The following is a 12,063-nucleotide window of genomic DNA, read 5'->3' as shown; positions in this document are numbered from 1 at the left end:
ATCCCAGATAAGGAGGGTATACTGGATGACTCAGGTTGGCCCAGTGCAACCACAAGGGTCCTCAAATGTGGAAGAAGGAGGAAGAAGGTCAGTCAGAGGGGAGATGATGATGGAGGCAAGGTCAGAGAGAGATTTAAAGATGTTACGCAGCTAGCTTTGAAGATGGAGGAAGGGGCCACAGGCCAAGGACTGCTGCAGCCACTGGAAGCTGGAAGACACAGGATACAGATTCTCTCCTAGAGCCCCCAGAAGGAAAGCAGCCTTGCTGATTCCTTGAGTTAGTCCAGTGAGATGCATGCGGGACTTCTGATCCCCAGGTCAAATGTCTAGCGTGGCATCTGCATGTTCGGGAGAGAATCGGGGGCCTAGACAACACACCAGACATTTGACCTAGAGCTAAGATGGGGCGTGAGACCAGGCATGAAGATATGGTCTGAGATCAACATGGAACTCAGGAACAACAGGCAGCGCTTGCCTGCCTAAGACACTCACATCTGTGTGTGAGGCGCCCATGGCGTGAGCACACAGTCAACCTCTGAGTTGTCACGGAACCAACCACAGCAACTGCTGTGAGCAGAAAGTCACGAGCTTGTGCTCACTGTTGCTGCCATGCAAACTAGCAAACTAGGCCCGTCTTTCCCAGATCCTATTTTTAATATCTCTGGCAATGAAACAGTGTGTGCTAACCCAAAGAAAAGGTAAGTCATGTCCATGGATAACCTTGGATTTGAGCTGATCCCTTTTGAATGCTGTGCTCCTGTTTCTCCATGTTCACCCACTCTCTGGAGAGCAGCCAGGCAGATAACGTGGGAACGTGGAAATGTAAAGTGGAGACTCATACCCCCACTTCCAGTAGTAATGATTTCTTAAGTTTTTCCAGCTAGAGAGTAGGTGTACTCTGGATGCTGGGGAGCTGCAACCAGGCTTGGGGGCCATGGTTGTCACCCAGCATCTTTGCCATTTGCTTGTCAGAGTTCTCCCAGAGCTGGTACTTTTATCCAGGAGGTTCATTCCTAAGAATATTTATCTTATCCACTGCTTAACTTTGGGTAAGAGACTCTGGAAAGAAATCATTTCTTGTATTTTGCTAAGTCATCATCAGTAGTCAGTGGCCTCTAACACCAGGCTGTCTGCCCAGTGTCCATTGCTGACAGCCCTGCCGAACCGGAGGCCCAGCATCTGCTCAGTGTGGCTCCAGGCATTTGAGCCTTGCTGACCTGGCAGGGGGCTCAGGGCAAAGCCACAAACAGGCTGTGTCCAGGAAGCTCCTCTGTTGGCTTGAGCACCATCTAAACTGAGCTCATTCAACAGAACAAAAGTGTCAAACCAACATGTAGTTCCTTTAGTCTCTTGCATTCCCCAGACCCTGGTGTGTGCACTTCTGGGGGTGATGTAATAATTACAGAGTACGCTGATGAAAAGATTTTTATTTTATTAATTGTACTGGTATTTGTGATGTGAAAAGTAAAAAGAAGGATCAGATGACATCCAAAGAAAAATGTTAAGAAAAACAGAAAAAAATCAGAGACAGCCATGACAAACATCACAAAGTTGTGCCCTGTGACTGATGCTGGGGCACCCGGATAGGGCGGAGGGCTCCTTTCCAGTACATGGGGCAATGCCCAGTGAATACCTTCTCTAGGAGGACACGTGCACCTCTGCCCACTTGCTTCCATCCCTCTCCACCTCTGGGCACATTATCTCCTGACTAATTTAAGTTTATTGGTAAAAGGGTCTCCTGCAACTCCATCTGTTACACATCGCTGTTTCTATTTTTCCATATTCTTTTCCAGGAAGAGGCTATTTGCATGAGGAAATTTGCATATTTCTCTGTGGCTGTTATTCTTATGTAGCGAGTTTGCATTTGGCTTATTTCACTCAATATTGCATTGGAAGCATTTTCCATGCAATATTGGGATGCATGCATTTTCCATGCAATATATGGGTGCATATCATCCCAAAATAATTCTCAACTGCAGGGGTTGGTTGTTTCCTGTTTTTTAAAAGTTTTTTAATTTTTTTATAGAGACGAGGTCTCACCGTGCTTCCCAGCCTAGTCTCAAACTGCTGGGATCAAGCTATCCTCCTGCCTCAGCCTGCCAAAGGCATGAGCCACCCCACCCAGCCTATTTCCTTTCTTTTTTTTTTTTTTGTTTTTAAATGAATACCACTGGACACACAGCTCTTGCCTTCTATTGAACTTTCAGTTATTTTTGGAGAATAAATTATTGCAAGTGGGTGAAAGCACATAAATGTTCACACTTCTTAGCTGCCCACCCCAGTAAGCTTGAGGCCTCTTCGCTCATAGAAACAATGGTGACCTTTGTTCTCAATAGGCAAAGGACCTTATCAAAGAAACTTTTCAAAGAATGAGATTTAAAAAAAGTGGAAAAATGATGGATATGAATGTTACCTCAGAAAAAAAGAATACACTTGGTCACAAGCATATGAGACATGCTCAACCTCACTGATAATTAAAAACTTGCAAATTCAAGCAAAAAAAAAAAAAAGTCTTATAAGCAAGGACTTAAAAGTTTGGTAATAGCCCCAATGGTAAGGTCTGGGGAACAGTCACAGTCATTGTGCTCTGCAGACATGTCAATCGACAAAGCTGTAGGGTAGGATAACTTGACAACCACTGTCCTCAGTGCTGGGTACAGCAGCACTGTCCAGTAGCACTTCCTGCCACCGTGGAATGTTCTGGACCTGGATCCAGCATGGCTGCCACAAGCCACGTGTACTTACTGAGCACTTGAAATGTGACTGGTGGAGGCCAGGCGCGGTGGCTCACACCTGTAATCCCAGCACTTTGGGAGGCCAAGGCAGGAGGATCACAAGGTCAGGAGATCGAGACCATCTTGGCTAACACGGTGAAACCCTGTCTCTACTAAAAATACAAAAAATTAGCCGGGCGTGGTGGTGGGCGCCTGTAGTCCCAGCTACTCGGGAGGCTGAGGTAGGAGAATGGCATGAACCCGGGAGGTGGAGCTTGCAGTGAGCTGAGATGGCGCCACTGCACTCCAGCCTGGGCGAGAGTGCGAGACTCCGTCTCAAAAAAAAAAAAAAAAAAAAAAGTGACTGGTGCGATGGAGGGACTGGATTTTTGAAATTTTTATTTGCTTTTAATAAACGAATTGAAATAGCCACACATGGCTAGTGGCACCTGTATTAGATAACTGATACCTGCATAAGGACGCTGGCTCTAGGAAGCCCAGCAGCCTGTGATGGGGCTGCTTTGAGAACAGGGCATAGCTGAGTGCCCTATGCTGGGCTGTGGCTAAGCCAGCCGAATTAAGCGCATCTCAGGGAACTTTATGTGCAAAACAAGAAAGAGGAATTGAAAACAGAGAAACAGTGGGAAGAGGCAGAGGAGAAGAATGAGAATTGCCTGTTGCCATTTTTGAAGTGTGGCCTCCAGGCCTTGCAGCTGTATCTGAATGGCCATGAGCAGCACCCTGGGCCTGCGTGAAGTCTGACTGAGTGGCCAATAAGAAGGGTCTTTGCTGCCTCAGGTCCCAAGTGTGGCCATCAGTACTTGTCAGAACCAGAGCAGGGGACTGTGCCTTACAGCTGGATCAGCTAACCAACACTCTCTGGCTGTTCCTGGCTCTTACATGTGGAACCAAAAATGTTATCGTATAGTTTGGTAAAAACAAATCATGACCTTGTACATGATGGCTTATAGATCTGGATGCAATGGATTCGCACAAAATGAAGCATAGCTTAGTTTCTCCACGATCTGGTCTAGTGTAAAACGAGGGGATGCTGTTTGTCATGTCAATGACAGGGGGTGGGAGAGAGAGTGGCCACTCTGCCGGTGGTTTCCTGCACCATCTGTGGTGTGCACTATCATTTCCCAAAGGGAGCAATATATTGGACCATTTTCAAGGCAAATAGTCTTGACAATGCCTGATAATTCATCTAGGGACCCTAGTTAAGTGTTCTATAATTATTAAAGAGGTTAGAATTGTAAGCCAATTTTAGTTGACATATGTGTATATATATATACACACACACACTTATACACATATATATATTTTAACCTTTAAAAAATTCTTCCTGGCTGAGCGCGGGGGCTCACGCCTGTAATCCCAGCACTTTGGGAGGCTGAGGGGGGTGGATCACAAGGTCAAGATATCAAAACCATCCTGGCCAACATGGTGAAACCCTATCTCTGCTATAAATACCAAAAAAAAAAAATAGCTGGGCGTGGTGGCGGGCGACTGTAGTCCCAGTGACTTGGAAGGCTGAGGCAGAAGAATCGTTTGAACTCAGGAGGTGGAGGTTGCGGTGAGCCGAGATCGTACCACTGCACTCCAGCCTGGGCAACCAGAGTGAGATGCTGTCTCAAAAAAAAAATTTCTTCCATTCTTTTCACTTATTTTGATCACATGTATTACTTCCAAATATAGTTGTAAGAGAGAGAGATGCTAGATATGTGGATAGGCATTTTCTACCCCAAGGGTATGTAATATTCCATATTTTCAAATGTACCTCTATAATTTTTTAAATATTTAGCTGCTTTTTTTTTTTTTTTTTTTGAGATGGAGTCTCACTCTGTTGCCCAGGCTGGAGTGCAGAGGCTCGATCTCGGCTCACTGCAAGCTCTGCCTCCCGGGTTCACACCATTCTCCTGCCTCAGCCTCCCAAGTAGCTGGGACTACAGGTGCCTGCCACCATGCCCAGCTAATTTTTTGTATTTTTAGTAGACGGGGTTTCACCATGTTAGCCAGGATGGTCTCGATCTCCTGACCTCATGATCTGCCCACCTTGGCCTCCCAAAGTGTTGGGATTACAGGCATGAGCCACTGCACCCGGCCCTAAATGTTTAGCTTTTAAAAATTCCTTATGAAATCTGTCCAGGTGCAGTGGCTCACGCCTATAATCCCAGCACTTTGGGAGGCCAAGGTGGGCAGATCATGAGGTCAGGAGTTCAAGACCAGCCTGGCTAATATGGTGAAACCGTGTCCTTACCAAAAATACAAAAATTAGCCGGGTGTGGTGGTGTGCACCTGTAGTGCCAGCTACTTGGGAGGCTGAGGCAGAAGAATTGCTTGAACCTGAGAGGCAGAGGTTGCAGTGAGCCAAGATCGTGCCACACTGTACTTCAGCCTGGGTGACAGAGCGAGACTCCATCTCAAAAAGAAAAAAAAAATCCTTGTGAAATGTATGTTTGTTAATAGTGAAAAACAGAGCTGCCAAATTATTTTTTTCCACCTTTGTAATCAGTTCTCTAAACACCAATCTATTCCCTTTTCCCACCCATTCAAAACATCCCATAATCTCCAATATACATGGGCTTTTTTTCAGACCTAAATTTTGTTCCATTGCTCCATCTCTGCCATTTTAATTGCTATAGCTCTTTTTCCTTTCTTTCTTTTTTTTTTTTTTTGAGATGGAGTCTCACTCTGTTGCCCAGGCTGGAGTGCAGTGGTGCGATCTCGGCTCACTGCAACCTCCACCTTCCGGGTTCAAGCGATTCTCCTGCCTCAGCCTCCTGAGTAGCTGGGACTACAGGTGCCCGCCACCATGCCCCGCTAATTTTCTTTAGTTTTAGTAGAGAAGGGGTTTCACCATTTTGGCCAGGCTGGTCTTGAACTCCTGACCTCATGATCTGCCTGCCTCGGCCTCCCAAAATGCTGGGATTACAGGCGTAAGCCACCGCGCCCGGCCTTAATTGCTATAGCTCTTAAAATTTAAAGCTGTTTCTGGACATTTTCTCTCACAGATGAATACTAGAATCCATTTGTCAAATTTCATTTTCAAATTATTTTAGTAACTTGATTAAATATGCAGTATTTTCTAAGCTGACAAAGAACACAATATAGTCTGAAGGCGGAGGTGAGTCAATGGGTTTTCCTCCCTCACTCCCCAAACAGCCCCTATTTCCACATGGCCTCCCTCTGACATGCAGCCCTGGTCACTGGCCAAGAGCAATCTGTCTGCCCGTGCCAGAGGCCTTCCTCTCCCTCTCTCTAGTTTTCTTTATGGCTTTGGTCAGCACCAAATAATATGTCAACATTATTTATGCATATTTTAGATTTATCGTCCATCTCTTCTTGCTATAAGTGAAAACTCTGAGTTAAAAAGGGCAGAGCTTTCATTGATTTATTCACTGATCTATCCCCAAGGCACATCATAGACACTGAATATTCATAGAATGAATGAGTGAATTTGGAGTGATGTCATTTGAGATGTGAAATTTGCCATCTCATTTGAACACCAACCTTGGTCTTTAGGGCTAACTCCCCTCCAGGTGTAAGATCCTGGGAAGGTGCCCTCTGTTGAGGGAGAGCAACTTCCCCATGGAGAAAGGCCTTTGTTTGGTCAACACCACATCATTTCATTTAATTTGATCTTCTCAACAATTCTGGAAGGAAGACAATGCAGATTCAACTGCAGGTGGGAATGTAAATTGGTACAACCTTTTGGAAAAAGAGTTTGGCTTAACATGTCTTAATCATGTTCTCCCCTACCCCTCAGTCAGAGACCACCAGAACACACTGTAGGCTAATAAACGGCTTGTTCCTCGTTGCAGCAAGGAAGAACGCATACGCTGGGGAGCCTCGTGCGTCCCACTCGGTAAGGTTGTTAGAAAGAAACGATGATAGGACTAGGGCTTGGGTGACCTGCAAGGGGGTTTGAGGAACCCGGGCTCTGCTTGGATGGATGCTGTCAGGAAGTGGGGCTAGCTCTAGGGTTGGGGGTCTTTCTTTACAAGCAGGAGGAAGGAAGCCAGGCGAGAGCTGCCCAGCAAGGCAGCCGCCATGCTCAAGCAGCCAGCACAGGGCATCGCAGCTTCTGTGGCGGGGATGGTGCATTTGTGCTCAGATGTGAGTCCAGAGGGGCTTGGTCCTGTCTCGATCCCTCATGGTCGGGGTGGACTTGCCTGACATGTTATATTCCATGACATAGTTTACATTCAGCGGAATACCAGGGCCCAGCTCCTGCATGTCAGGGGCTGCTGTTTTCTTTCCCACTGCCTTTTAACCCAAGGAGTCCACTTTTGGGCATCAATCATAAGCAAAAAGATACACACGCAAATGAAAAATGTAAGGCCGGGCGCAGTGACTCACGCCTGTAATCCCAGCTACTCGGGAGGCTGAGGCAGGAGAATCGCTTGAACCTGGGAGGCGAAGGTTGCAGTGAGCTGAGATTACGCCACTGCACTCCTGCCTGGTGACAGACTCAAAAAAAAAAAAAAAGAAAGAAAGAAAAAATGTATGTACATCTTACCATTATTATTAATAGAGAAAATGACCTCCAAATATAGGTGCAGTAAAGAAGTTTTACAAAGCAAATATGTGCCACAGGCCATGCTGGGCAGAGCAGAGTGCAGACAAGGCTGAGGGTGGCATGACCACGAGTGGCCACCATAAGCTGGTGTGTGATGCAGCCCTACAAAGACGGCTCACTGGCCCAGAGACACTCAAGGACAGTGCTAAATAGAGAAGTGAGACATACGACTATAAATATAGTGTACTATCAGTCATGTAAGGGAAAATCTTTATTCATTCAACAAATACTTCCCGAGGACTGACTCCTTAGGGGACAGACCTGCCCCTTGTCCGTCTTTTCTCTGTGACTCATGACGATGGTATAGGGAGATGACATACAATGTCCTAGAGGGAGACTGGCTAAGTTCCTGGACCTGGCTTCATGAGACATAACTACCAGCTGCTGAGGTCCAGAAATTGGATGTTTTCCCCATATACTCCAAATTGATGACACTTCTGAGGACCAAACAATGCCAACAAAGTTCATGTTTTGGTGACTGCCAAGAGGGCGTGGGCACAGTTGTAAATCCACTCTGTTGACTGCCACCTGGGGATGACTTCTCTAGTGAGAGGACAGCTCAGTCTTGCTTAGGAACTTTCTGGTAGCAGAAAGACCTGATTTGGCCTTGGCAGGGGTTGGGCTGGCCCCAGAATTAAAGCCAGGTGAGAAGGAGCATCTTGGACGAGAGTCACCAGGCCCCGGAGGGTGAGAGCAAATCCTGGGCAGGCTCCTGATCTAAAGGATGGATTTTGGGGGAGTCCCCAAACAAGCCATGTCCTTTCAGGTGACATGTTTTACATTTCATATCTACTGTGTAAAACAAATTATCCCCAATCTTAGAAGCTTGAACAACAATACTTCTTATCTCACAGCTTCCCTGAGTCAGGAATCTGGGTGTGGCTATTCAGGATCCTCCAGAACAGGGTGTCTCATGGCATCTCAGGCACAGTACAACCCCAGGTCTGGGTCTACGCATCTCCTGCAATGTATACTTTACATTCTGCTCTTTTTTTTCCAGCAAGGCCTTTCCATGTCCACATCTAAGCACACACAGCAAGTTTCTCAGCTTGCTTTTTAAGTCTGAGTATTCTAGGTAATCCAGTAAGTCCTGGCCCTCAACTTCCCAACTCCTGACTGGGAGACCAATCTGATCTACCTGTGCTGGTCGCAGGCTGGTGCCTGAGCCATGGCCTGTCCAGCAGGTCAGGTGAGCAGCTGCACATGCCCCCAGCACCCTGCACAGCATCCCCTCCTTCCTCGCCTCCCACTTGCACCCTGCTCCCTGAGTGTGCCTAGCCCTTGGCACGTCCTTTAATGCCAACAATTCCTTCCAGACCAGAGACACAGGCAGGAGCTGAATGCATGCCATCCCCTCACAGGTCCACGGGGTCAAAAACTGGCCTTGCCCCCAGCCTGCCCTGTCCCAACACCCTGGCTCCTCCTTCCACACATTCCGAGTGTCACCCCTGTGGGTGTGAGTGTGGGAATGAGACCCGGTGGGGACAAAGCCACTGAAGCAAATTCTGTCCCTTAAACCTGTGGAACCAAAGCAAGACGGGCAACTCTGACCCTCCTGTGCCTGCTCTGCCCTCCCAGTGACTCTAGCTCCCTAAGCTGGAACCCAGATACAGCTTCAAAGGGCATCCAGAGGCCACACAGGATGTGGGCTTATCTCTTGCTCTCATGCGGGGGAACAGCTTCCCAGTGTGAATAAGACATTTAATCAGCCAGTCCTGCTCAGAGCCCTAGATCCACCCTGCTCTTGCTACCCTGAAGAACAGACACTAGGCTGGACATGGTGGCATGTGCCTGCAGTCCCATCAACCTGGGAGGCTGAGATACAAGGATTGCTTGAGCTCAGGTGGCCGAGGTTGCAGTGAGCCATGATCCAGCCATTGCACTCCAGCCTGGGTGACAGAATGAGACCCTGTCCCTAAAAAAAAGAACAGACACTGCAACAAGCACTCTATCTTGTTATAAATTTCACCTGCCAAGAACTCCCTGCTTTGACCTGCTTGCCTGCAGGTCGTTGGCCCTGAGCAGGTAGTCAACGTTCTTTTACCACTTTGTAGTCGCACCTCCATTTCTGTTGCCCTTATCCTTCTTCGCATCCACTGGTAACTGTTTCCTGACTGATTTCCTCACCACCACTATCTGCATCCTCCCCCCTTTCCCTCTTCTAGGAAACATGGTGCTTTCTAGTTCTAACATATCATGATTTTCTGTCTCTCACCTACCCAAAACACCATGTCCTCAATTCCACATTAAAGCTAGAACTAGCTATTCATCTTAGAACCACAGAACTCAGCTGTCTAGAAGAAAACAGTGTTGTGCATCTCTCTTCAAAACTGCATATATCAATGAAGCTTCAGACTTGGGGAAAACATAAAAATAGCTGATGTTGGAAAGAGTAGGGGTGGGGCATTGGGGAGGAGAAAGAAGGAGCCAAAAATTGGTAGGAGATGGCCATGAAGCATATTCTGTCTTCCAGCAAATGGTGAAGCCATTCTAGAAATACACTCATTACTCCACTCAGTCCTGGGGAGTCCAAATTTCTTTGTAATACATCTCCAACTAGAAGCATTTATCAGACATAGAATCCCTAGACACCTAACTTGCCTTTCCAGGGAAAAAAAAAAAAGACAAATATAATTTAACAATAAACTTGTGTAGGAAGACAGACACTAATGGTGAGAGCTGCACATAGTTGGTGTTAATGGTAAACTTCTCGAAGTCTGATTATTCTAGTGTAATCAAAATCCTCCTCAATTCAAATACCTCTTAGGCTCTCTTGACCCATCACTAGACTGCCTGAAAAGCAGGAAAATTCAGTCCCTTAGAGAACACGTCTTAGGCACATTATTCTGTTGCTGGCACGTGGGACACATAAGCTGATGAATTGAGTGTGCCTATGGGGTCAGGTTTGTCTATGCAAAAACAAATGAACAAAGGCCTCTGAACGAATAGTTGCCAGTGGCCTATGCAGTGACTACTTCCTCCCCACTCACTCAGCAACTTGGGCCACATTTCTGTATCACAGGGTTGGAATGGGCTTTGTTCAGCCTCAGTGAGGAAGGGACCAAACACATTTGTCCCAGGTTCAAGGAGATCATGAGATTCTCCCATTTTCCAAATGTCAACACTGGGGATGGTGTGTATACAGTAGGCACATTTCTGCGGAAGTCAGCTCTCTCACCAAAATATTTCAAGTAATTGTTGATATTCTGGATGCTGACTGCTTAACTTAAAGGCATCCGCTGTACATATGACAATGCAAATTTGAAACACTGGCTGGTAGCGGCAGAGCTACTGATCCCAAACCCTGGTGGGGCTCTTTCACCGGTTTGAAGGTCAGGGTGGAGAAAGTTCAACTTTAGAGCTCTTTCCCACCAAGAGTTTTCTTTTCTTATTAAATTCAAAAAATGTTTATTGATCAACAACTCAGTGCTAAACCTATGGGAGAACCCAAAGGCTTAAAAACCTGGGGTCCTGCTTGCCAAGACATGTTAAATGAGATAATATAAAAATTCCCACTTCTGGTACCTGAAAAAGGCTTAGGGCTGGAGAGGTGATATCGTTCAGCTTGCTGACCTCATCAATCATCTGTCCCCAAACAGACAGGCAGACAGATCTCTTGGAGAAGTCATCCTCAAAAGTAAGGCTGCAGGGCCAGGGTCTGCTTGAGAGCAATGGAATCCAATGGAAATCACTTCTCAAGTACACTTTATGTTTGGACATTTCTCAGCTCTTAAAGCTTCTTACATTGATTGGATGCTGGTATGGCTCTATAAACACTTGTCTTTTTCATATACTCTTAAGGATTCATGTCTCCTCGACCATTTTGTATATTCTAAAATAACTATGCCATAAAATAAATGAAACAATTCCCACTTACTGCATAGTTTATTCAGATATTGATCTTATGTTTGGGCTGAACTTAGCTATAACTGAACAAAGAGTGATAAGCCATCGTTGCTTAGTGATATTTTCTATCACCTTCACTGAGGCTGCAGTTGGCATTCTGCAGGCTCTTTCCAACAAGTCCATTTCTCTGGTACACAACTGAGCAATTACACTGACTGAGCTGAAATCCACAAGCATTTGTGGAGCACTGCTCTGTGCAGGGGAAGCTCCAAACACCTAGGTGGCAAAGAGGAGCAAGACCCATCCCTGACCCACAGAACCTGCCTGTAGCCCCCGGATCCTGCCAGCCCAGGGCAGGGGTGTGATGTGGTGGACACCAAGTGCTCTAGGAGCAGTGTGAGGGAAGAGAAATTCTGGAGAGAGAGAAGGCCCCATGTCCCCAGGGCAGGTGAGATGTGAGCTGGGTCTCCCGGGATGAAGGAGACTGGGCCAAAGGAGAGGGTAGGGAGGAGCACTCCAGGAAGGCAGTGAAGTTTGGTGGAGCACTGACGGTGGGTGGGAGGCAGGAGAGGAGGCGGGAGCGGGGCCTGGAGGGTAAGGTTACCAGGGGCTGAGAAGCCATTAGACTCTCAGCAGCAGCCCTGAGCTCTTAAGCCTGTGCTTTGTTTTTTATCAAGCCCCCCCACCATGTTAATATCAGGGAAGTTCAGGGGATCCCTATGTCAAGTGGCAAATTCCTCACCCTCCCCTTCTGCTGCATGAGGTCAGATATCAGTTGCCCAATATCCAGCAGCAACTTTTAATACCATGTTTTGTTTCTGAAGGTAGCAAGGACATGTAAGCTTGGGAGTATGTGAAAAAAATCACTGAATCGAGAGTTAGAAAACAGAAACAAAGTTTTCATCAATTATGTAAAGCAGC

This window comes from Pongo pygmaeus, chromosome 11, assembly GCF_028885625.2.
Source record: "Pongo pygmaeus isolate AG05252 chromosome 11, NHGRI_mPonPyg2-v2.0_pri, whole genome shotgun sequence".
NCBI classification, from domain to species: Eukaryota; Metazoa; Chordata; class Mammalia; order Primates; family Hominidae; genus Pongo; species Pongo pygmaeus.
This window is presented reverse-complemented; position numbering follows the sequence as displayed.